At 51.3% G+C, this 25,790-nt stretch overlaps 1 protein-coding gene across 12 annotated transcripts in view; it reads right to left on the minus strand.

Annotated features, from left to right (window-relative positions):
- MYT1L (myelin transcription factor 1 like) overlaps window positions 1-25,790 on the minus strand; it is a 390,720-nt gene that overhangs the window by 343,325 nt on the left and 21,605 nt on the right. For all 12 annotated transcript variants that reach the window (XM_059405073.1, XM_059405070.1, XM_059405071.1 and 9 more), the window contains exon 2: window positions 4,242-4,335. The gene's annotated coding sequence lies outside the window, so the exon portion shown is untranslated. The remainder of the gene's footprint in view (window positions 1-4,241; window positions 4,336-25,790) is intronic.

The following is a 25,790-nucleotide window of genomic DNA, read 5'->3' on the forward strand; positions in this document are numbered from 1 at the left end:
ATCCGACATGGTAAAGTCACACATCCGACGTGTGGCGTCACGCATCCGACGTGGTGACGTCACGCATCCGCCGTGATGACGTCATGTACCCGACATGGTAAAGTCGCGCATCCGACGTGGTGGCGTCACGCATCCGCCGTGATGACGTCATGGATCCGACATGGTAAAGTCACACATCCGACGTGTGGCGTCACGCATCCGACGTGGTGACGTCACGCATCCGCCGTGATGACGTCATGTACCCGACATGGTAAAGTCGCGCATCCGACGTGTGGCGTCGCGTATCCGTGGGACAAAGGATCCAGGAATTCGTGGAAACGGATCGGGAAGGAGGACGTGGAAGCGGCGGACGCGCCGCCGGACACTGCGGAAAACCACGCGGGACGCTGTCCGCGAGCGTCAGACACGGCCGCGGACTCGGCGGCGCTCGGTCTTGGAACCTGCTCGTCCTCACGTGACGCCCAGGCTCGGTGACGTCGCGTCGGGCCGTTTCCGCGAACCCCCGCGCGGCCCGGGTTCCGCCGTCTGCGCCGCGGGCACCGGCACCGGCCGGCGCGCTCTGTCCGTGCTGACCTTGCGCTCCTCGGCGCGGTGGGGCTCCGGGTCCGTGTGTCCAAGACGCGCAGGGGCGGCCGCGGCCGTCGGGGCCGCTGTGGCCTCGCAGCCCGGCCCTGCGTGTCGGACGGACCCTGCGCGTGACCTGGGCGGCGCCCGCTGTCTCCCCGCAGAAGGGGCGCGATTTCCCGCCTTGAGGCCGGGCTGCGGCTCGGTCAGCTCATGCCGTCCGCGCGGAGCGTCCTCCGGCCTGACCACACCCTGCGGCGGGCCGAGCTCTTCGGACACAGCCGCGCTCGGAGGCGCCCGAGCTGCCCGGACGAGGCCCAGGCCCCTGGCCCGCGCCGCTGACCTGCACGCGTGGGGCCGCAGCCTCTGCAGAGGTTTCCGCATCCCTCGTTTCCGGATGAGCGGGCGACAAGGACTAAGTAGCTTGCGCGAAGGGGCAGCCGTGGGACGGGCCCCGGGGCTGTCCCATTGCCAGGTCAGCCCACCTCTGACACTAGACACCACACCGCAGCAAGACCCTCCTGTCTCTACCGCCAAGATTGGGGGCAAGTGACCTTTATTTCCTTTCTAACGAAATCTTTGGTCATCTGTATTAAGCTGGGGGCCATCTCCGTCTTCATGGTCGGGGGCGACTCTGCCCCGCTAGCCCATGGGGTCAAGAACTGAGGGCGACATTTAGGGCTTTATGGAAACTTAGCAGGTTTACAGGAGTAACAGTCCCATTGCCTTGGAAATGGTGAGTCCTCTAACCTGCATACTTAGGAAAATACAGCAACCGTCAAATACGTGAAATCCTGTCATACGAAGCGGGAACGGCTAGAACAGCTCCCACCACAGCAGACGCTTAGACGGCTACACGGCGTGTGTCCAGCCGCTAGAGCTGAGAACTACAGGTACCTGTTGTCCCTGGTGTCACCTCGGGAACGCTGTGAACCACATTCCAACCGTGCGCGCAGTCCCGCAGCGGGATGGACCACCTCGCGGAGCGGCAGGCTGTCCGTCTCTGCAGTAGTCAGGCCGGCGGTGGAAAAGCTCCCCATCCGGGGTGGCAGGGCGGACGGAGGGTTGGTACAGAACCGTCTGCGGCCCGGCACAACGAACGTGACCCAACCTTCCCCTCATGGCTGCGGATCTTGGAACAAGGGTTACAGCTCATGAATGGTCATGGTCATGGTCATCACTGTGTTAAACGGTTCACACTGAAATTTTATATGTATATATATGTATATACACACACACATAGAAATAATTATGTATTTGAAATTGTGTATATGCTCGAGAGGATACGCATGTGAGCTTACATATATGTACACATATTTCGGGTAATTTACATGTATATTTTAAGCTCCACAGCCAGCACGGAGCCCGATGTGGGGCTTGAACTCACAACCCCAAGATCGAGGCCTGAGCTGGGATTAAGAGTCAGATGCTTAACTGGCCGAGCCACCCAGGCACCCCCAGATTGTTTTCTGAAGCAGTTTGTTACCGTGGTTCTCACACGGTGTCCGGTGCCCGGGGCGAGTGTGCATTCCATCACCCTGCCCAGAAGTAGGGCTCCATCCTGCCATCCACACGCCGGCAGCGCCGGCTTCGGGCCTCACACTCGGTAGGTACTTCATGTGTCCAATTAATTCAGGAACGAAAGAACAAAAGTGTAGGATGTGGAAATGAGCTCTTGGGATTTGGGTTATATATGAAACAAGATCTCGTTTCAGTCGCGTCCTTTTCCCAAGTCAGATTCATACAAGTTGTACGTGGGACAGCCGAGCGCTCCCACACGGGTCTGAGCTGTGTGTGCCGTCGCAGAGGGAGCGCCGTCACCGGACAGGACGGACGGGTGGAGTTCGGTGTTACCAGCTCTCTCCTTCTCAAAAGCCTTAACATGTACATACACTCGGAGCTAGTCGTTACACCACTAACTTACGTCAAGGGGACAGTTAATGTACAAGGTTTACAGGATCAGCCATTAACTTCTTTCATAAGACAGAATTTAAAAAGCCAACAGACAAAATTACAAGAAAGGATCTATATGTACTTAGCATAGCCATAAACGGAATGCTACGTACCATGGAAAATGGTGTTATAAGAATGTGCTTATCGATCCAGAAAGACGTGTGTATGCGTGAAGTTAAAAAGGGTCAAGAACAAAACCCTAGTATAATCCGTCTTAATTGGAAATCATATGTGCAAGGAAAACAGTTGCAAGAAATTTTGAACCAACATATTAATGATGGTTATCACCGAATTCTGGTATTTTCAGTGTTTTGGCTCTTGATGAGGTAGACACGGCTATATCTATATATGGAATACAGATATAGATATTCATTAGAATATCTAATTCTGTACAATGGACAAATACTAATTATGTAGCAAAACCTAAAATTAAAAGTTCTCTCTAGCTCCCCGGCAGTTCGATGCCAGCAGGAACGGCGTTGAGAGCATCAGTTCCTGATAACGTCGCCACCAAAATGTGAGGGAAACTAGAGCGGGGCCTTGAAAATGTGTGATTCTCCATTACGGATTCACTGCGCCGCAAATGGAGAGCGCCAGGTCCGAACGACGGGCTCACTTCCGACGGTCCTGATGGGGACTCATCTGGTCTTATTGGCAAGACTATCACTTCTCCGTCCTACCCGTTCATCACCGGGAGGGAAGCAGAGGCTCGGAAAGGTCGAGTGTGTGGCACTCGACCACCCACCAGTCTGCAGTGGCACAGGACACAGACAGAGCTCTCCAGCATGCCCTAGTCAAGGTTGCACTACTCAAGAAGAGGGTGAAAGTTGATGAGATTGAGTCTCAAGGTACATTTTCTAAGAGTTTCGAATGGTGGTCTGGGTGTGTGACCTTGGAAAAAAGACACCACAGGGTTACCGCATGCGGCAGTCCTAGGTGGGTCATTGGAAACGGGTGTCCTCTGGATCAACCGTCCCCCGCCTCAGCCCTGTTGTCATCACGTCCGCAAGGGGGCGCGGACAGGTCCTTCCCAAAGACACAGGAGGACGAGTCAGAAGCCACACAGGGCGGCCGACACGAAGTGAGCGCGGGGCACGTGCGAGACGCTCTTAGCGACGACACGCCTCTCCGTGTGTCCATCAGCAAGAAAGGGGGTGGCCTCGCAAGAATGACACATTTCCAAACTTTCACCTTTCCCTGCACATTCTGAGTGGGCCACAGGCTGCCTCTGGGAGACCGAGGGAACGCCAGCTCGCGTCGGGCGCGGGCGGGCTTGTTCGCGCGCTCCGTCCACCACCGGTCTGCAGAGAAACCATGAGGCCCGCGGGGAAGGACCCCAGCAGAAGTCACCCAAACTCCTCAGGCACCGCCCGAATATTAAGAATGAAACATGAAGAACTTAAAAGCACTGTTGACATATAAATATGCTTTCTGGCTAATGCTCTCGGCTTAATTTGGCTTGTTTCTGAGACACTTAGATCGCACACAAAGCTCTCATCAGGATAAGGCTGTGCCCCTCTAACTGGTGGTATTTCATCAACTGAACAAGAAGGTGAAACTGAAGCATCTCAATGTCAAAAACAGTAAGAAACACTGGCAGAGAGCAGCCCTTGCCTCGACGGACCGAGTTCAACACAGGGCCCCAGCACATCCCAAATGCCTGTTCTCAGGTAACACTCCTCGCCTTGCCGGCAAGAGCGCCAGGCCCGTGTGCATGAACCTACCACACTCGACGACTCCTCAGACATCGGCGCAGATCGCACAGGTGTCCAGACGGCTGCTGCGTGCACCTTGTCCTCGGCCTCCGTGTGAGCGTCTCTGCACAAAGAGGGGACAGGAGACGTGGTTAGTGGGGCCGAGATGGTCTCGCGATCTGATGGGAACAGACAAGTCCCCGCCCGGAGGCCGCTCTCCTTGAACCAATGAACGCTGTGCACACACGCGTCACACGCACTGCCGCGCAGCTCGGCACCGTCCTGGAGCTACATGACCCCGCTCCGGCCTTCAAAGCCGTGGTGCCTTTGAAATAGAAAGTGCACTCTTTAATAAAAATTAAAGAACAGGGTCAGGTGTGTGACACTTGGGTCAGTCCTCAGGGCTTTGGCCTCTGTACAAAGACCACCAACAAAGGGAGGGGAGTCCAAGACAAGCTCAGGGGCCCGGGACACCGCTGGCTCATCAGGGAATCACACAGTCACGCACAGAAGGTTCTGGACCGCAAGGTGAGCGCGCCAGCTTTCAGTATGGCAGCAGGAGGGGTCACGTAAGAACCTCGGAACCAGGCTGCTTGCCCAAGGCCACCTGAGGACTAATTCTACAGGGGAAGCCCAAGATCTAAACAAACCGAGTAAGAAAGACGCCTGGGGAAGGAAGGAAGGAAGGAAGTTGGACGTTTCCTATTTTCTAGGTTTACTCAGAGAAGTGGGGGCACAGGAGGGAAGCGAGAAGAGTTCCTCTGGAACATTAATTCAACTTTTTCTAACCACCAGCCATACTCGTTCCAATTTTAGCTGTTCTGTGGGAGGAAATATGAAACATGAAAATCTACGCTCTCAACTTTGCTTCTATTCTGTGCCTCTACCTGGGATGCCCTCCCCCGGGGTCTTCGCAGCCCGCCCAGGGTCTCACTTCCCAGGGCTGAAGCGAGACCACAGAGGGTGCTAAGAGCAGTGCGGGCCGTCGCTGCTGTTACTGACGGACCGCGAGAGCCAGGCTCCGCGCTACAGGCTGAGACCCACGGTCTCATCTCACTCCCGAGACACGAGACCTTGTTCCCGTTTTGCACTCGTTCAAGATGTCCTGTGATGCAGACACACACAGCCAGGATGCAAGACCCGCTCCTTCTGACTCCAGAATTCTGTCTACGTCTGCACGCTTTCCTCCAACGTCCCAGACCCACTGAAACACCAGTCCTGAGGTGGTCACTCTCTCGGAAGGAGACATTTAGTCCTTGTGACCCCGCCCTGGCTCACACGCAGAAACGTTTCCCGGTGTCTTCAGAACACCATCCTTGCTATTAAATGCGGAGACCATTTTAGATCATCCCCCAACCTCAAATGAACCATGCACAGTTTTAAAAGGACTTACACAGATATCAAGTTTCTGGCAATTTCTAATAAATGGGAAAAATAAAACAAAGAACCCACTAGAAGCTACTTATGAGGATTTCAGGCCTTGTGATCTTACTTTATAGCCAAAAATGACATTAACTCTAGTTTCTACTGGGGTCAGAGCATGCTTGCCTAGTGTGAGTCAGAAGCAAATGTTCTGGTGGTCCCAAATGGCCCCTGGTGCAGGGCAGGCGAGGCCACCCGTGCTGAACAGGATGCTGACTTAGCCAGCTGAGGGGCTGGAACCAGGGCACAGGTGGGCCTCGGTCTCTCTCCCTCCTCTGGATAGTTCCGTGCAGGGCCGGAGGAGGGCTGCATGATCCCGAGGGCATGGAGGGAAGGGGACTCATGAGAGGACCGGATCGGTGTCAGACACCACATTGCTGAGTTCTCTCTACCTGCCACCCCACTTAGAGAAGGTTGTGGCCAATGAATGGAATTAATGCTCGTGCGGTCACGTAAGCACAGACGGGGATACGTGTGTGGACACAAGCATTCCTCACACCTGGAACTGCCACTGCTTTACTCTGTGCTTAGTCGATCAGCCTTCTTTTTAAAAAGGCTCAGTAGGTCTACAGACATCCGCGCGACTTCGAGTGTATCAAAACAGGGTGCTGGGCTTTGGAATGTCGGGAAGAAATGACTAGACTCGAATACAGTTGATCCCTTATCTTTCCCATTTTTTCCTTAAGGTCCTGAGAACCAGCATCCTGGCTCCAATGGGAAACGCTGGATTTACAGTCCGTGCACATGCTCAAAGCTACCCAGTCTGAAGAAGCAGAAGCAAGCCCCGGCCCGTTCTTGTCTTTCTTGTTCTTTTAGTCTCTCTAAAAATATGAATAATCTAATTCGTGTGGATAGAAAAAGGCAGAATTTCAAAGCTTTGCGAAGAGTTTCTAGTCTGTAAAGTGGGCACAACGCATTAAACCCTTTGACCTCGAGGGTGAAGCTTTTGTCATCTGTAAGTTAGGGAACTGGTCTTCAAATCCATGTGGATATTCCAGTTAATAATTATCTTTTAAACACAAAGTTGTAGTGATTTCTGCATCAATTTACCACTTTTCAGCAGAGCAGAAGCCAGATGCTTTCCCCGGAAATGGCAGGAGTAAAGCAGCAACAGCTTTGACACGCCAGGCTGAGCCGCGTGTGGGCTCTGACCACCAGGCGGAGCGCGCTGGGGCGGAGGGGGAGAGAGCAGGGTGTTGGCTTGGGCCTTTCTGCAGCTTTCCCAAGACAGACATCGATGTAGCTTACATAGCTTCTTTGGTTTCGTTTCCTGAGATCTATACTACGGTTCATTCTCTGAAGGAGGGAAGATACGCTCGCAAAGACAGAAACAGAGACGTGGCACGTGCTCTGTCGTGCCTAGCCCTGGCAGCGAGGCAGGTGGATTTCGTGGATTCTGCAGGTCACAGAAACAAGGCCTGGAGGCTGAAGACCACGGAGTCTGTGGACCGCACAGCTGGATTTGGACATGGACAACCTAATTCCTCAGCATGTGCTCCTGGACCCCAGGCTAAACCCTCAATAAAATCAGAGGCCACTTTTTAAAAAATCACCATATACCAAGACAAAGCAAAATGTCGGGGAGACTTTAGTGAGAGGTTACGTGTTCTCTGCGCACCTACGCCTGTGCTGTCCCCAGCCATGGGGGTTCCCGAGCGCTGGAGGCTGACTGGTTTCTGAGACGTGTTACAACTGCAAAATACCAGGGAGTGCTATGAAAACAGATACAAAATAGTGCATTAACAAATGCATATTGATTACCTATTAGTGTGATAATCGAGGTTAGATAAATATGAAATCTAATCTCATCTGCTTATTTTTATTTGGCTTACTCTGTGTCGGGACCGGGAAAACGCAGACACGTGCTATGCCTCGTGCCGCATCCCCACCGGACAGCGCTGGTCCACAGTCTCACTGATCAGGTTCCTTTCACAACGAGCTACACTTTGAGTTTTTATCTGACTGGGGCCAAGTGCAAATAAATGCTCAGAGTGGACACTCCTGCTAGAGGACAGTGTCAGACACCCAGGTCGGCCTCCGGAGCGCTGGGCTCCGGACCTCCTCCAGTTCATGGCTTCTCAAATGAAAGTGAGTTGACAGCACCGTGATGGGGCCCATGCATGGCGGGGATGAGGCAGGTTCTGTTTTCCGCTGGCCGGCAGGCTGCAGCGTTTGGGCACAGGAGTCTGAAAGTTTGCTTCTTTGTGTTTATTGTAAACCTAACTTACTATGTAGACGTCTGTCGGCGTCTTTTCCAGGAGCAAATTACCCCCCACCCCCAGCGCGGCTGCAGCAGAGCAGTCCCCTCTCTTCCTTCTAAGTGATGTGCCGCCTGCTTATTATTCTGCCTTCGGGCCAGGATAGTGAGGTCGAGGCAGCTAGTTTCCACATGCACCTCGTGGAAAGGCTGGGCTGCAGAAAGTAAATGCAAAACAACTTCAAACGTATGAGCACGTGGCGACACCGGTAGCAGCAACAGAAAAGACCCTAACAGCCCGCTCACCGCCGAGTGACCTTGGACGGCATCTCCTTGTGAGCCCGGAGCAGACCTCTTGCGACACTGCCTGGTGGTCTGCAGGGGAAACGTGACCTCACGGGCACAGCCAGTGGAACAGAAGCTGAGCGGAACGGAACAAAACTCTCCAATGGGCTGAGCCCAGGATGGATATTTTAAAGCATTTGATATCTGAGAAATGATGTGCCTTTCTTAGTACTGTCTGAGGGGCGCAAGAATGAGATTCAGATGTCCAATTAATCTCCTACAGATCAGCAATCCCCAAACCCCAGGCTCACCTGCGTCACCGCACAGACAGCGCCTCCCTAACCCCCGCCCACAGGGTCCCCGGAGGTGGAAGGAGGAGGTGTGCTCCCGGGGGAAGACCTCTCCGAGCCAGGGTTGGGATCCCGGCGGGAGGCAAGGTCTTTATGTTCTGGCGCCGGCTTGGCAACCCCCATCCCAACATCCCCCGTGAGCACGTGATGCCGGCCACACAGTCGCAAGCCCCGGCACAGGAGCAGGCAAAGAGGCGGCAGGGCCCGGGCGGACGTGGAGCACCCTGCTCGCTCCGGGGTCCCTGGCAGCCCAACCAGCCCCTCGGGGGACCTGCCTCCCACAGTCTCTGCCTCTGCACGGCCCCAGAGCCCCAGGCCACACCCAGCCACGGGCTGCACAGATGGCCTGGGAGACCAGCTGGGGCCGAAGGGCGCTGGGAAGCCCGGAGCCCAAGCTCGTACCTCATCGCCGTCCTTTTTTTTTTTTTTTTTTTAAAGGGGGTTTTTGTTAGAGTTTAAATGCCGTTGGAGTAGCTGACCTCCAAAGCCGCCTTCTGCCAGAAGACGAGGGTGTATAGGCCTTATCCCCCGGCGCGAACACACGACTAAGGGTACTGATTCCGCCGTGGGATTAAGAAACCACGTTTCCAGGAAAGGCAACGCTGAGGCGGGCGTTGAGATCGCACCGAAGGAAGGGAACCACTCAAGCTTCATTACTCACGATATGTCCACACCGACTGGAAGGCTAGTCAAGGAACCCGGGCTGAAAAATCAAGATTCTCTTAGCTGTCCAGGCACCATCCACACAGCCGGCTCCCTCCGCTCATTCTCCGACGGGGAGGAAGAAAACAGCAGAGCCCTCGGCGCAGGATGCGTGTTAGAATCACCTGGGGAGCGTTTACGACACGCCGACATCCACCTGCAGAGACTGGTTTAATTGGCCTGAGGTGAGCCCAGGCATCAGTATTTTTAAAGCACTCCCAGGTGACCCTCATGGGAAGCCGGGGTTGAGAACAACAGGCTCAAAGGGAAGGTTTCGCATCCACCAAAGAGACCCGGGTCTGAAGCGGTCCTGCACCACTCCCCGCGGCCGGCCCCTCGCCAGCCAGCCGGCTTCCCGGCTGGAGAACGGGGCGACGGGGCGACGACGCGACGACACGCCCGCCCCACTCACCTTGCAGGGCCATCGCGAAAATCAGTCTGGAAAGAGAAGGGAAAGCCGGTAACCAAAAATACAGCTGCGTACAATTTCTATTTTTAAGGAAGACTCAAAGAAGCAAAACTCAAAAGCAGGGACGGGCACAGAAGCAGCGGGAGAAGTGAGAATAACCAAAAATCAGAGATAAAAGGGCCCTATTTCCAGGTTTCCACTGCAGAGCATGGTGTGGCTTATCTATCTCTCGTCTGTGAGACCAGGGATTTGTGACTTGGGTTTCAGTCCCGTTATGAGGTCAGACGACAGTGTCCCGGACGCAGGGCAAGGAAGGATATAAGGCGGTGACTCTACATGTGCCGGCAGAAACCAGAAGCCCCCCAGGGCCATGATTTAGAAGATTTAACCCAGCCGGCACTTCCGCCCGGAGAGAGTTGAAACTGACTCTGGGGCAGGAGAGGCAGGACGCCAAGCCAAGAGGAAGACACCAGCCCCTTGTCCTAAACATCCAGGAGCGCGACAGGAAGGACGCATCACGGAGCAAGAAGGAAGGTGCTCTGATGAGGCAGAGGCGGGCGGAGCTCGGACCCGAGGCCCCGCGAGCAGATGCAGCCCGCATGCTCGGTGAGGCACGGCGGGTTTCTGGAGAACTCCCTGCAAGAGGGCAGGTGAGCAGGTGCACTCTGCTCCGACCCAGGGGTCCCCCTCGGACTGGACTGTGCACACCCAGGTTCGGGGAGGACTGTAACATGATGTCTCGGTGCCTGCAACCACTTCCAGTATTTCTGAAGATGGTCTTCAAGCGTCTACTGAGGCATCTCCTGAGACTTTAAAAAGCCTGTTCTGGAGGTGCCCGAGGAAACTGCACAGAAGGGTGGCCCGTGCGTCAGGGCCGTCCCTGAGCCCCAGGTGTGCAGGGCCACCATGTGAACTTCCAGGGAGCCTCTCTTGGCACCCAGGCTGTGGCTGAGGGTCCTCCGCGGTCCCCCACTGATGTGGAGCAGGGAGGAGGTGGCGCAGGCCACACTGGGCAGAGGACCAGCGCGTCCAGGCCGTTTGAATGGGCCACAGCCTCAGACACAGCGGACAAAGGAGGGGGCAGGCCCTGGGAGTGGCCCCCCGGGTGGCCAGGCAGAGGGAGCGCACCCTAGGCTGTCACCACGCTGGACACAGTCATGTCATCTGGGTGTGTGGCTCTCCTTAGGTGGGGGCCTCCATGACATGGGGTAGCAAAGAAATCCCATTCTCGAATGGCTTATGTGAAAATGAACCCGAAATTAGAGAAAAAGTTAGAAAGTGCACAAAAGCCTGAAGATTGGCGCTCTAAGGATTTTCTGGGAAGTTTCCCACTTAAACTGTCTTTGCCATTTCTGATTTCTCATGTATGTCTGGACCACACAAGGGCCTCTCCACTGAGACTCGGCATCTGGGAGAGAGTACTGGGGACCCAGAGGTGGCTAGGTCTGGGGTGGGCAGGCTACACACCCTGAGGCCTCCGGCACTGGCCAGGCAGCTGGACAGGACCATCCCCAGGGGCCACACTCAGCCCGTGCACAGGTCAGACAAAGCCCCAAGTCTGCATTTTGAAATTGAAAAGGGTTACAACGTGGGTCCATGCGCCCATCTCATAAAAAAGTCTCACCCTGAATCGGAGGTGCTGAGTAATAACTGACCAACTGTTCTCTCCAATTACTTTTTCTCACTTTAACTTCAAATATGTGAGCAAAACTATCAAGAAGAAATTTCGGGGCAGAAGAGCCGGAGAGAGGATGAGTGACAAGATGTGAAAATCAGCGAGAGAGAAGGAACAGGGCAGGGCTCACTGAAACACAGAAGTAGCTTCCTCTACCTGGTGTCAGGCGGCGTCTCAATGTGGTTTTGATTTGAATTGGATACTGGGTATTTACCCCAAAGATACAGATGTCGTGAAAAGAAGGGCCATCTGTACCCCAATGTTCATAGCAGCCATGGCCACGGTCGCCAAACTGTGGAAAGAACCAAGATGCCCTTCAACGGATGAATGGATGAGGAAGATGTGGTCCATATACACTATGGAGTATGATGCCTCCATCAGAAAGGATGAATACCCAACTCTTGTAGCAACATGGACGGGACTGGAAGAGATGATGCTGAGTGAAATCAGTCAAGCAGAGAGAGTCAATTATCATATGGTTTCACTTATGTGTGGAGCATAACAAATAGCATGGAGGGAGGAGAGGTGAACTGAATTGGGGGAAGTCGGAGGGGGAGACGGACCATGAGAGACTGTGGACTCTGAGAAACAAACGGAGGATTTTGGAGGGAAGGGGGTGGGGGGTTGGGGGAGCCTGGTGGTGGGTACTGTGGAGGGCACCGACTGCATGGAGCCCTGGGTGTGCTGCATAAACAATGAATCTTAGAATACTGAGAAAAACAAAAATAAATTGAAAGAAAAAGAATACACTTCCTCGATCTTGAAGGTGCCCCTTCCACTTGCGATCCTTGCTCCCGGGAAGTACATCAAGTCGCTGAGACACCAAATCAAGGAAGTGGAGGTTCAGGTTCGTGGCAGCTGAGGGCCCGGGAGTGGTCGGGCGTGGAGACCCCAGCCCAGCGGCTCTTTCCACAGAGCCCTCGCCGCAGTGATGCGAGGCACGGCACAGTTTAGCCAGGACAGCCAGGCTGGGTCCCCTCCTCCGAAGGCCTGGGGAGAATAAGGACACGAGCCCACCAAGGAGTGGAAGGGGAATGAATGCCTGTGTCTGTGTGCGAGTGCCTGCCAAGTGCTCCGAGGGAAACGGGGGAGACGAAGTGTTCGGAGCACTATCGCCAGAGTCCAGGAGTCACAGAAATGAGGAGAGTGCATTTCCCCCCCAGGGGGCAAGGGTAGCCAGACAGACTGCTCACCAGGACAGACAGAACCAGACATGTGGCCCTGCGGGGTGGCCCTGGCCCGCCCAGGAGCTGGGCCAGCCTGGGGGACAGGAGGCGGACAGCAGCCCTCCTCCTGGCTTATCTGGAGTCAGACAGACAGTTTTATAAATGCAAGAAGGAAAGATGCGGGACACTCTCCGTGGAAGGACCTCAGGCTTCTTCATGTTGGACCGCACAACCTCCACCCGAGGCTCTCCTGGCGGGCTGTGTGAGGGCGTGCTGGCGCAGGAGGGCGTGAGGAGGAGAAGGCGGTCGGCACCGGCACTGTCCCGTCTGCTGTGCATTAGAGGGACTTCCAGAAGCCGTGAGACCCATGCACGTATGACAAAGCACCAGGCTCCTGCCTGCTGTCAGCTCTCTCCACGTCTCCCTGTCTAAAGCTACATGAGTATGAAGCTTCGGGCAGGAAGGTGACAAGACGGAGAGACAAGCTTGGTCACAGAAGATGGTGACAGCTGACAGGCGTTCCTCAGGTCACCTGCCTATGCTGAGAAAGCAGTCTGCCCTCAGGGGGGACCCCTGAAATACCAGGCCCCCAAGACACTCTCGGATCCGGCCAGGTCCAACACAGTAGAGCCCAGTGGTCGCAGCTACTGGTTTGGGATGGTTTTGTTTGAGAAAGAAGGTGAGCCGCGAAGGTGGTCGGGATCACAGGATGTCGAGCCCAGCACACCACCTTGCTCGAGCTGGGTGCACCTCGGGGCCTTGTGCGGTGCCACGACCACAGCAAAGCCAACTGGGAGACTGCATTTCCATTCACTGGGCAAGAGGAGAAGAGACAAGTGGGGCAGGAGCCGTAGAGAGCAAGACGTGTCTCCAGAACACTAACGGGACCCAGTTGCTTTAAATATGTCCCACTCTGTCTCTCCCTTCTGTTAGGGCAGCTGAGGGTGTCCAAACCACATGCAAATATGAGGAGATAGGCGACCCGTTATTGCTCAAGGATCATTGGATGCTCGTTTTACCATTTACTTTGTCGAATAAATCCATTATGAGCTATTTGTTGAAAAGGTAGCTTGGGCAGTGCACCCTGCTGGGCATTATCTCTCTCTATCCCTGGATCGATGTCTGTCCCTGCACAGACAGTCCCAGGCCTCAGGCAGGTAACATTTCAGGTACAGAAGCCATCGGAGAATGACGTCCATTAAGTGCTATTAAAAATGACGTGTTCCTGTTTGGCAGTGGCCTCCCCATCATGGTGGGTCTCAGAGACCCTGAATACACGCCAGGGAGGTTTCAGGGGAACTCCTGAGACATGCGAGTCAATGTGAAATCTGTGGTTCGTCTTTGTGTACCAGAGGCACTGTGACGTTATAAGCACTGAGGTCTTGGAGTAGATCTGTATGAACTCAGGAAAGAGGAATCACAGGTTGGGCAAGAGTCAGGGGCAAAGCTCTGAAGCCCGAGTATGAATCAGGCGAAAAGCTAAGAGGAGGACATTCTAGACGGGGGTTGGAGCCATGGTGCCCGGGAGGTCGGGGGGACAGCAGTCCACCTGCACGCAGTGTCCGGAAAGCCGGAGTGTCTGCCGTGCAGTATCCATTTGGTAAGTGATGGGCAGGCAGCAAGACTGCAGACATCACAGAGTTTCTCCAGCCATCCAGCCATCAGAAGCGGCTGACCCAGAATAGAGACGCTTCGCCCTCTGAGAGAGGGCAAGATAGGGATGATGTCGCCAGAGGTGGGAGACGCAGAGAGACGGATGGCGCTCCTGCCCTCAAAACCACCTCACTTCAAAAGGGGGCAGCCCAAATACAGAGAATCAAGAAAACAGAGAACAGAGCTGCATTTGAAAACCAATCATAGGGGGAAAACAGAGAGACGCAAACCAAGAAACAGAGTCTTGACGACAGACAACACACTGACGGTCACCAGAGGGGAGGTGGGGCAGGGTGGGGAAGCAGGTGACCGGGATGATGGAGGCACGTGTTGGCAGGAGCAGTGGGTCATGTGCAGGGCCGCGAGCTGTTCTACGCCTGAAACTAATGTAACGCCGTATACTAACGAGTTTAAATAGAAACTCAATGCAATTCTCTTTAGACTCCAAGCCCTCCGAGGAGCCCGACGTGGGGCTTGATCTCGGTCTTGTGAGATGAGGACTCAACTGCTGACGCAGCTGAGCCACCCACGGGCCCCAGAGTTAAGTGGGATTTAAAAAAAATAAAAAAGTAAAAACCTCAGTGGGCAAATATAGAAAATACAGAAATGTTATTCTGTATTTCCAGGAGGTGCCGATAACCAAGCCAGAATCAGTCAAAAGGAGCCCTGATAAAAGGTTAAGGAAGTTGGATACAAAAGTTACTGAAGGGACCTGCGTGGCTCCGTCCGTTGGGCGTCCGACCCTTGTTTTCAACTCTGGGCATGATCTCAGGGTCCTGGGCGAGCCCCGCATTGGTCCCTGCGCTCAGCGGGGGGTCTGCGTGAGTCTCTCCCCCGCTCCCCCTGTGCTCCTCCGCCGTTCCCGCTCCCTCTAATAAATAAATAAATAAACAAAATCTTAACCAGAAAAGCCTACCAGAAATGCAGGAAACATGTTGTCACTGCTCCTGAAGCAAAAGCTAATGAGACAAGAGGTATCAGCGCCTTCTAAAACACGGGGGAGAACAGCTCCCCAGAGAACAGGCCGATTCTCCGAGATAGGGTGTTCGTCCTGTTTGATAAGCTGCTCCTGTTCCCACTTAGATGATTTTTTTTTTAATTTTAAGAGAAAGGATGTGATTCATGGAAAATATTTCCATTTGAAGGGTTTTTCCCCTTTATTTAAGAAATTAAAATTTTTAAAAGCTTTGTGATTAATATTGGAATGCTCTTTTGAGTAGGGATGGTGTATAATTTCGTTCTCCATATTGATATTTCGGCAGTGATACAGACATTTCTTTCTTGTACAAATGCTGTCTCACTAATGTCATTAAATCCAGGAGACAGGGAAGGGGCAAGTGGGGCCCATCAGTGTAAAGACCAGGAGACGAGCCAGACGAAGTGCAGAGACAGGTTCCCCATGCCACGGCAGTGCGTGTGCAGTCTGCCCCGTGCCCAAGAGCGCAGACGGGCGCTTCCCCAGTATGGAAGGAAGCCATGGCCTGTCTCAGACTCAAGAAAGCCATGACTCAATGGAATCAGCGCCAATCTTTACCTCTCTGTGGGCAGATCGTTAGGAGACGTGAGCATTGCCGTGTAGGGCTTGCAAACTCCCAGAGGCTCCCCAGACCAGCAACTGGTCCTGATGTGAAGAAAACAGCACCCGAGCTTAGGTCAGGTGGCACCAGCACTGGGGCAGGGGGGCGGGGGGAGCGTTGCTCCCTTCTCATGTTGACCATCATTGATCTAGAGGACATTTTAGGGCCAATGAGAGCTACCTGCGTGTGGATGTTTTTAGGGTGGACCAGTAATCACACAAATATCAGGTCCCTGGCAGTTTTGGCTAGGCACAGGATGCACCGCCCTTATTCAAGAAACATTGATTCTGTGGGTTTTCTCTGCTTCTGAAGACACCGTGGTGAAGTACCAAAAGCCTCAGTGTCCTAGAAATGCCTTCTGAGTCATTTTTCCTGTGGGCTCGAGTCAGAAGCATCTTGAAATTTGTATTTGAACAGTGCTAACAATAGGGCAGCTCACTCAGAGCACCTTGTTCAGGACAGAAGGTAGAGTAGGTGGGACACCTGGACCACAGGTGCAAACCAGGACGGTCCCAGGCACCTGAGTCACGTGGCGCTCAGGGTCATGCGCGGCCCAGGGCAGGATCCACCTGTCCGTCGTCAGTGCAAAAGGCTCTCACCAAGTGCAGTCTTCTCTGCAGATGGGTCAGGGCATTTCTATGAATTCTCCCCAAGAGCCAGGTTTTCAGATTCCTAACACTCAGACACCTTCACATCTCTCCACGCCCCCTCCCAGCACTCCGGCAGCCGTATGCACTGCACAGTGAGCTCAGAAGCATGAAGTCCAGGGAGGTTTCAGGAATTTCTCAAGGAAGAACAAATGTACCCTTTTATACAGAATGAAATCTTGTCCTCCTCCTCCCTGTTACCATCTGAGCTCTTTCCCAGTGAGGGGGAAGGCCAGAAAAATAAAGTAAATGCACTTAGGAGCCATCTAAGGTAAGAAAAATGGGCCCCAAATTTTAGCAAAGCGAGTCTATTCTGAGAAACCATTGCCAAGACCATTGTCATGAAGCCCTTTCCCTATTTTTGCCCCAAGGAGTTTTGGTTTTAGGTCTTCTATTTAAGTCTCTACTCCATTTTGAGCTGACTTTGGGTTCGATGCAACGTTAAGGGTTTCACTGTCTTGCTCGTGGATGTCCCGTGAGACAAACACCATTTTTGGACCAAACTCCCTGTCTGCATTGTGTACGCCTGTCGCCCCTGTTGAAGATCAGTCCACAGTGTATACGTGGGTGTTTCCCGGGCTCCCTATTCTCTCCGCCTGGTCTCCACACCTGCCCACGCCAGCGCTACCCTGAGTTAGCATCTGTACCTTCGTTATAATATAAGGACGAAGTACGACGTCTCCCATGTTGTTGCTCTTGCTCAAGATGGCTTTGGCTATCTGGGGTTCTTGTGGTTCCATGTGAATTCTAGGACTGTTTTTCCCATTTCTGTAAAAAATGCCATTGGGATTTTGATGGAGATTTTATTGAATCTTTAGATCACTTTGTGTAGTATGGACGTCTTAAAAATATTAAGTAATAGAAACAAAATAGACAAGAGGGGTTGCATCAAAATTAAGAATTCTATATCAAATAAAGTAATCGGTGAGAAGACAACATATAGGATGGGAGAGAATGTACACAAACCACACATCTGAGAGGGACTACTATCCAAAACATATAAAAAACTACAACAACTCGGTAGTAAACAGAACAACTCAGTTAGAAATGGGCAAAGAACATGAACAGATATTTCTCCAGAGCAGACACACAGATGCTCAACAGACACACGAGAAGATCCTCCACATCACTCGGCATCAGGGAAATATAAATCAAAACTACAATGAGACACCACCTTACACTTGTCAGAACGGCTAAAATGAACAACACAAACCACAGGTGCTGGTGAGGAGGCAGAGAAAAGAAACTACCGTATGCTGTTGGTGGGAACACAGGCTGATGCAGACACTGTGTTCCTCAAGAAATTAAAAAAAAAAATAGTGTTACTATATGATCCAGCAATGCCACCTCTGGTTATTTTTCCAAAAGAATAAAAGTCAGAATCTCAAAAAGATACCCGCATTCCCACTTTCACTGTAGCTTTATTCACAATTGCCAAAGTACAGAAACAGTATCAAAGTCTATGGACGGACAGATGGATAAGAAGCTGTGATCTATGGGACAGATCTGCAATAGAATATTATTCAGCCTTAAAAAATATATAATCCTGCCTTTTGAGGATAGATCTGGAGGACACTACACTCAGTAAAATAAGCCTGACATGGAAAGACAAATAGTGCACGGTCCCACTCACAGGAGACATTGAAATTATCCCAGCTCCTCGAAACAGAGCACAGTGGTGGCTGCCAGGTGGGGAGGGAGAAATCAGAGTCGCCCTGGACGGGCGCAAAGTCTCAGTCGCATGGATGAGTAGTTCTCCAGCTCTGCCGGAAAACACCAGTTCCTTAGTGAACACTGTGTTGTACACCTAAAAATTTGCCACGAGGCTAATCTCATGGCAAGTGTTCTTACCACACACAGACAGATAAACAAAGAGACCGATTCTAGCCCTCTCTCCCCATCAAAGAAACATGAAGGCTTTCCATGCATTTTCTGCTCACGTCCACTTTGCCTCGGGGTCGGTGTCCACACCCCTGACAAACTGAGCCGAGGGTCTGAGAAGAACGTGCAGGTAGTTCTGATCAACTCTGGAAGGACACGAAAGGCAGAAAATACCTACGAAACAAGGTCCTTAGCATCTTCCATCTCCCAAGTGTCCTAGTGATTAGTAATTCTTGGCCCCGGGACCACACCGGTCTTTGATGAAACCCAGATTTTAATGCTGGTCTGAAACGTAAATGACACTCAACGTCCAGACCAACCAGCACACACACATTTGGTCATTATTTATCATGCCCCCACTGAGGACCAGGCGCAGTGGGACAGGCTGGCCCAATCTCCATCTTTTGCTCAGAGACCTTATCTCTTTCTAAAGAGACAAGATGGACATAGACACACAGAAATTTATATGGTAAGTAAGTAGATGTGAATCATTCAATGTAGCTCAGCTATAAACATCCCTTCCTCGATGGGACTTGCCGGGGAAATAAATCTCCATGAAGAAGATCGATTTTAACTTAAAGAATGCTTTTGCAGTAATAATTTTCTAGCCACAACTAAGAAAATGACATAAATACTATAAAGTTTTATAAACATCCTTTTCTAAAAGATGTATTTATATATTTATTTGTGTGGATGGCTGTCAGAGAGTCTTAAGCAGACTCTGCACTCGGTGCTGAGCCCAACTTGGGCCTCCATCTCATGACCCTGAGATCATGACCTGGCTGAAACCAAGAGTCAGACACTCAACCAACTGAGCCACCCAGGCGCCCCCGTAAACTTTCTTTCAATAAAAGGCTTTTCTTTAAAAAAAAAAAAAAAGCCAAAATTATCCATGTGATAATATTCCTCTGTATTTTAAAAATAAACCTCTGTCACAGACATTGAAACTGTTCGTTCTAGGGGGTCTTCGTGCAGGGAGCCCCAGCCAGAGGTACGCAGCATGGTCCCGTGTGCAACTGCACCTTCCACAGGCATCCCCGTCCCCTCCAACCGGGACCTTGCCATGCCATGTGAGGGAACAGCTTCTCTCTCTGCTGCCCAAACTGCTCACCATGCTTTGTTCAAGACCCGGGAAGCACTGGGCTCCTCTGCGAGGACGGGACACAGTGCATCCCGTGGAGGCCTGGGAGCCACAGGCTCATGGAAATCCTGGCCTCACCTGGTGGCAGATGCATCCAGTCTCCTCACAGAGCATCTCTGCCCATGCAACACCCAGAGGGACACCTGGCCAGAGTCAGAGACCACCTTAATCCATGGGTCGCCAGCCGGGATCCAGGAGGAGCTGGTTGTGTCGAAGGAGGCTGTGTCTGTGACCTGGAGGCCTGTGCCCACAGCTCAAGATCTCAGGAGACAGAGGTGTGGGGAGGGAGGCGGTGCTGGGGGTGGGGGTCTTGCCTCAAAGATGGAGGGCTGCCTCTGGCCGAGACACGCGCCCCTCAGCGCTCGCTAAGCAATCTACAACTGGATTTCTTTCTTTGAAAGGAAAGCATAATTGTCAATCAAATTGGGAACCCCAAACATTCAACTAGTTCATTGTGTGTTTTCTGTAGCTCTGCCTCATGCCCACTCACCTGCCCCTTTGGAGCTGCCAGGGACAGCCCCACATACACGCTTCAGGGGTAGACTCTTAGGATGTACTCAAACCCCCAGCTCCCACCTCAACCTTTGTCTGTACCATCTCAATCCTCCACTTGTCAGATTCCTAAATCACATTTTGGCTCTAGATGATTTTCTACCAGCTTGCTGATGTATTATATCCTTTTAATTAACTTTAAAGCAAAGGAAAAAAAATCAATACTGTTTGTTATGTCAATGACTTTGGAGTGATTCCCAAGCCGCTTAACCTGGCCTGAAGTCAGTTTATTATTGTGAAACACTAGAATGGCCAGTATGGTTTCATGCTGGGGCACAACATAAATTAAACTCAGAAGTGCGCATTTTTTTCATGGAAACGTTTCTTCCGTGTGTGTAACAACTATGTGCGAGTGACTGGGAGTCAAATTAATATGGTATTCTTCAAGTAGTCACATAAATATAAAATACACACAATTATGCATTTATGTGTGATATAGATATTTAATTTCTGGTTGCCTCTGAAATTCCTAGGATTTATTATAGGATATTTGACGCAACCCTGTAAGGCGAAGACCCCTAATTCTGTTTCCTGAGAGGTCGCTGAAGCAGGGCTGTGTTAGTTCCAACAGCCAGTGTCTGTACGTGCACAGCCAGCTGTGGGAAATGCAGGCTGTCCCCGGACCAGTCCCGCAGGGTCCGACACGAGATGCTGCAGGAACCATCAGCAAGGGATTGGCACGTCCCAGAGCGTCAGAGTCTCATTCTCGGGAACCACGAGTAAGGCACATCTTTTCAAATAATCAAGCTTTTTTTTTTTTTTTTTTTTTCCCCTGAGTAAGGGTTTAGCTTAAAACAACTCTGTCAACTGTACTTTCTGAGCTGTCTGAGCTCTGGTGGAGAGGTGGAGGAGTTGGACGTCCTCGCCACGTCCTCGCCACGTCCTGGTATTCTGAGAAGGCTCACAGACAGCTGACTTCTGACAGGCTCCATCTTGCACCCAATGCATCTCTGACCCTGATGGGAGTTGGAGCGAGGGCTTCGCCCAGCAGGCTAGACTCTGCTGCCCACAGGTCTCCCTCCCGGGTCCTCATCACATCAGCACCTGGGACAGCGCCAGGCCACGCTCCTCCTTCTCAGCCATGACCCTGGACGCTGTGCAGACATCCACAGCCTGTGCGTGCTGGACCACAGCCTTCCCCTGTGCATCCCCGCCTCTGAGCTCCCACTTCGTCCCCACCTGTCCTTTACCTCTGTTTCCTCTCTGCCACCCACGCCTCTGTCTCTCTCCCCAGTGTCATCTTCTCTTCACAGAAGGGCACGGTGTTTTAAACAGACTCGCAGAATATCCCTTTTCAACCCAGTATGCCCCATCTCACAGATGTGGAGGGACGCATTTATGATGTCATTGTTCTGCTTAGCAAATATTCAACTTGCATTTTTTAGCCCTACTCTGTGCCGGGCATTCCCTCAGCCCTCTATTCTCTGGTTACAGAGAATAATAGAACAGAAATGAAAGGATTCGTGAATGTAGCCACTTTAATTTTTTTCTTTAACTAAAAAATTTAATATGGGCATAACATGTAGATTTTCCACTATGCCCAAATATTTAGTTCATGTGAATATGAACTATTCACATATAAAATTTTAAATGTAAAACTATGTACTGAGCTACATACTGTTGATACAAAAATAAAGAAAAAATATGGTTTGATATGTTATAAAGGGGGTAAGACTCACAAACAGACCTCTGTCCACTCCAATTTTTATGTCCATAACAGGTTAATACTACTTCTGTCAATTACCTTTAAAGTATATTAACATAAGCACATTTCACAACTACTACAGAAAATGCACACTCAATAATGGGGGAAAATAACAGGACAGACTACATGTTCACAAATGTAAAGCATAGCAGGAACCACCACAGAGTCAGAGTCTGCAAAGAGGTGCACAGCCCAGCTCAAGGTTGGAACGTTAGTGGGACTCTCCATGACTGCCCAATGGCCTAATGAACCTCCCAGTCCACAGGTGTTGGCTGAATTTTCAGAATTTTGTATGAACGGATAAATGTACAGAAATGGTCTTGGTTTGTTCCTTCTGCGTCTGCTCATCTGCACAGGTGAGCTTGGATACGAGGGCACCGTTCCTCTGAAATGTTGCAAAGCGGGCCCCGGGCTCCTATTCCTGCCCCACTTGAAGACAAACTTGACAGAGCCATCAAACGGCGGAGGCCGCACCCACCACGAAACCTGCTCATGAGCTGTTTCCCACGGCTGATGCTGGTCCCATGCACAAGGAGTCCCTCCCGTCCCTAGGAAGACAGACGGCTCTGCCAGCTCAGATGGCCGGGACTGAACACAAAGTAAAAACCTAGTCAAGCATTTGTAACTCTTAAAAAATTCAAATGGGCTCTTCTGTTGCATCTAAAACTTCGATAAAGTCAAAATTGTAAATTAGATTACAAATATGCTAATATGCAATGATTATTTGATGTATGAATAAAGTCCTTCAGAAATGGACCAGTGGAGAGTTTTGAAGGGTGGGATTTTGTCTGAATGCAGAAGCAGTCCTGACTTTGGGGCTACTCAGGAATGCCCTCAGTAGCAGCATGGGTCCCCTATGAGGTGAGGGTGTATCTTTGTTTTTATTATTCAGTAAGTTACTCAACTTACCTCACTCAGCTACTATTTGCCAGAGAGTGAACTACACACGTAATTCTAGATGAAAAGGATCTTTTAAAAGGGAAGAAAAAAGTATTATCACCATTATAGTCGTAGTTTGGGGACCTCTTCCATATCTCAAAATCATTATTTCGTCTTTCCAAGATCTTTGATAAATGTAATGCCTGTGCACCATCGTTGGTTTTGGAGGGAGAGATTTAATATCAGGATGAGAGCATTTGTCAGGGAAGTCCACAATCTGTAGCCAGAATGGCAGTGGTCTGGTTCCCGGGTTCATACTTTTGGGCAAAGTTCTTCCAGCAGGACATGCTTTGTTCAGACGCCCTACAGTGGACACACCTGCTACTGTCCTCGGTGCACACCAGCAGCTCGGGGAATTAACAACTGGCTTGTGTTTACAGAAATTGCGTTAAGAGTAATGTAGACAACATTAAAAAATCAAAGGTTACTGTTTCTTCAGGACTGTCATGACCCTTTAATTAGAGAGGGTTGGGATGAAGCATCCCAACCCCGAGATGTAGGTCTCTATGCCAAGGGATTTATTCCCCTGAAGGAATGCACTTGCACGGTGCACAGACCATCTAGGAATGTTCTCGACAGGCCACACTGGATAGAAAGATGTATCCTACAGGATTCCATGTAGAAAGCAGTTTATTAACCCACAGATATCAAGAGTGGACTTTAAAATCTAAACACAAATAAAGAATTAATTAAATAAATAAATAATGAATAAATAGATGAATAACTACAAATACAAAACAAAACCAGCTTGTCTGAAAATGACCACTTTGCAAGGCTGTGTATGTAATAACGTTTCATTGCCAGTGAAACTAAAATTTGTCACTTGACTTCTCAGGAGAGTAAGGTATGAAACACAACATCCCCCGCAAGGAGAGTAAGGTATGAAACACAACATCCCCCGCAAGGGTCCTCCCTGAGTCCTGTTGCCCACAGAGGACACATCGTGGTGACTGTCCCAAAGCCTCCCAATGCTACAGGGTTGCCTACCTACATGCAGTCATCGAAGTTCCTTTTTCCTGTGTGTGTGTGTGTTTCTCATTTGTTGTGTCTCTTGAAGACTCTTTTGTCCAAGACCAATAATTTGACTTGAAATTATGCAGAAGCAGGAAACAAAGATACCAAAAGGTAGACTAAGATATCTTGGATACACTGGATTTAACATGATATTAACACTATGTGTTCTTTATCCCAAATCAGTCTAAGAATCAAGCAGGCTGCCTCCTGAAACCTCTCATGTGTGAGGCACTAGAAAATCCACATGGTGGGACCTAACCCACTTAACGCATGGGACACATTCTCAAAGAGCTGCCGTCAAGTTTGGGCTAGGAAAGGAATATGTTCATTAACAAGGAGCCTGAGACGTCAGGTAGCCAGAACACAGGTGGGGGTAGAGCAGACGAAGGAGCTGCTGGGGAGGGAGGGAGCAGTGTCCTGAAGGACAGGTCAGCGGGTGCTGCTGGAGAGGGACGGTGCTCCTGAGCTGGGAAGAGCAAGGCCGCCTTCCACAGCCCCACCCGCAGTCTGCTCTGTGCCCGGCACCTATGACCTTCCTCTCTGCTCTGCGCACCGAGGACCTTCCTCATCCCCTTCACTTGTACTGAATACGTGCACTACGTCACTCTTCTTTCCTTTTTAACCTTTTAATCCTTTTGACTCACTCCTAGTGAAGAAGTTTCATGGAACAAATTGCTTCTTTATACCTGTATCACCAGGAACCTACGTGGTTCGGCAGCTTCTTTTATGACGTGTGGAAGTCGCCTTGCTTTGGAGATGAGGTGACATCATGAGGGGTACAGATCTACACCACCAACCCCCGTACGATCTACAAAACTGTCACCATTCGAGCAGAGCCCAGACAGTAGACAGAGAGTATACTGCAAATTCCAGTTAAAAATTATGGGCAGAGTCTATAAAGAATGTGTCTCACTGCACACTTCACCTTGTGGGACCACATGGATTCTATCCATCCCTATGTTCAAAGGCCAAGATGGATCTCTTAAACAAACTTTTGGGTTAAACTATGCAGATATGAAGTATGATATCTAAACATCTATTTTCCCTGAATAAGTTTAATCCAGCTTAGCCATCCTATTTAAACTGCTAACATTTGTCATTTCTGAAATTCTCATAAAACATGGAAGATCCTGCCTTGCCTCGGGAGAAGGCCGTTCACTGAGGCGGCCCACGGCAGAGACAGCTTACTGCCATGGGCAGAGCGGGTGAGGATGTCCAAGGGGTGCCTCTTTCTTGACAAGGCTTCCTTGGGGTCCAGTGCCCATCTGCCCCCTGGAGCTTCAACGTCCCCTTCATTCCACAGTCAGAAGGTGGCTCTTCTGAGCCTGGACAAAAGGAGGTCAGGAGCTCTGTGTCACTTGAGTCTCTCTGGGTGTGCACGCCTCCTGGGACTCTCTGCCCCAAGCTCCTCCTTGGCCCCTTACTCCCGCCATGGTGGGATGGAAAACTGAGGAAAAGGGAGTTTCCCTTCCCGGGGCTTCCGGACAGTTTCCCTTCCCGGGGGTTCCGGACAGTTTCCCTTCCCGGGGGTTCCATCCAGCTTCCCCGTTCAGCACTAACATCGATTGCTGTGAATAAGTACTCGGAATTTGAGTTTTCAAGGGTCCTTCTCAGTAGCTTGAACTCAAGTGGCAGATACACAACTATTTATTTTTAAAGTGGTATCAAATGGTCGGAATGAGACAGAACACACTTCTCTCCCAAGTAGATGATGGAAAATCAAGTGTTCGGAAGGCTAGGTTTTCAAATAGGAGTCTGGACATCTGACTAATGAAATTTCTACACAGGCAGTTTAGAATCATTTTTCTGGGGGCCCCGCCCCCCCGCCTCCAGTGATGCGGGGAAGTGGGGCACACACGCCCGTCCCAGCGCTCCGAGCACCGACGGCACACCGCTTCCCAACTATCAAGGTACGTTACCTAACAACGACAAACATGATCGCCGCTTGGGATAAGTCACTGCACTTTGAATCGGGCCGGCCTGGAAAAATCCAGGACCCGCGGGGCGCCCACAGCCGTGCTGCCTCCATCACTCCAACAGCCAGACAGAGAGTTCGGGGCTCCACGCCCAGCCAGCAACCGCACCCGACGTTTGCATGGGAACACGCGCAAGGAGCCGTACCCACAGCCTCAGAGGGGAGGTTATACCATTACACAAATAACCACGCACGCAAGGTGTTCGTGCCTTGGGCCAAACACACCTCGTAAAGATTCAGGGGAGGATCGCTGGATCTCCTCTGGCACAGAGCAGGAAGGACGTTTCGG

The sequence above is a fragment of the Mustela nigripes genome, chromosome 7, assembly GCF_022355385.1.
Source record: "Mustela nigripes isolate SB6536 chromosome 7, MUSNIG.SB6536, whole genome shotgun sequence".
NCBI classification, from domain to species: Eukaryota; Metazoa; Chordata; class Mammalia; order Carnivora; family Mustelidae; genus Mustela; species Mustela nigripes.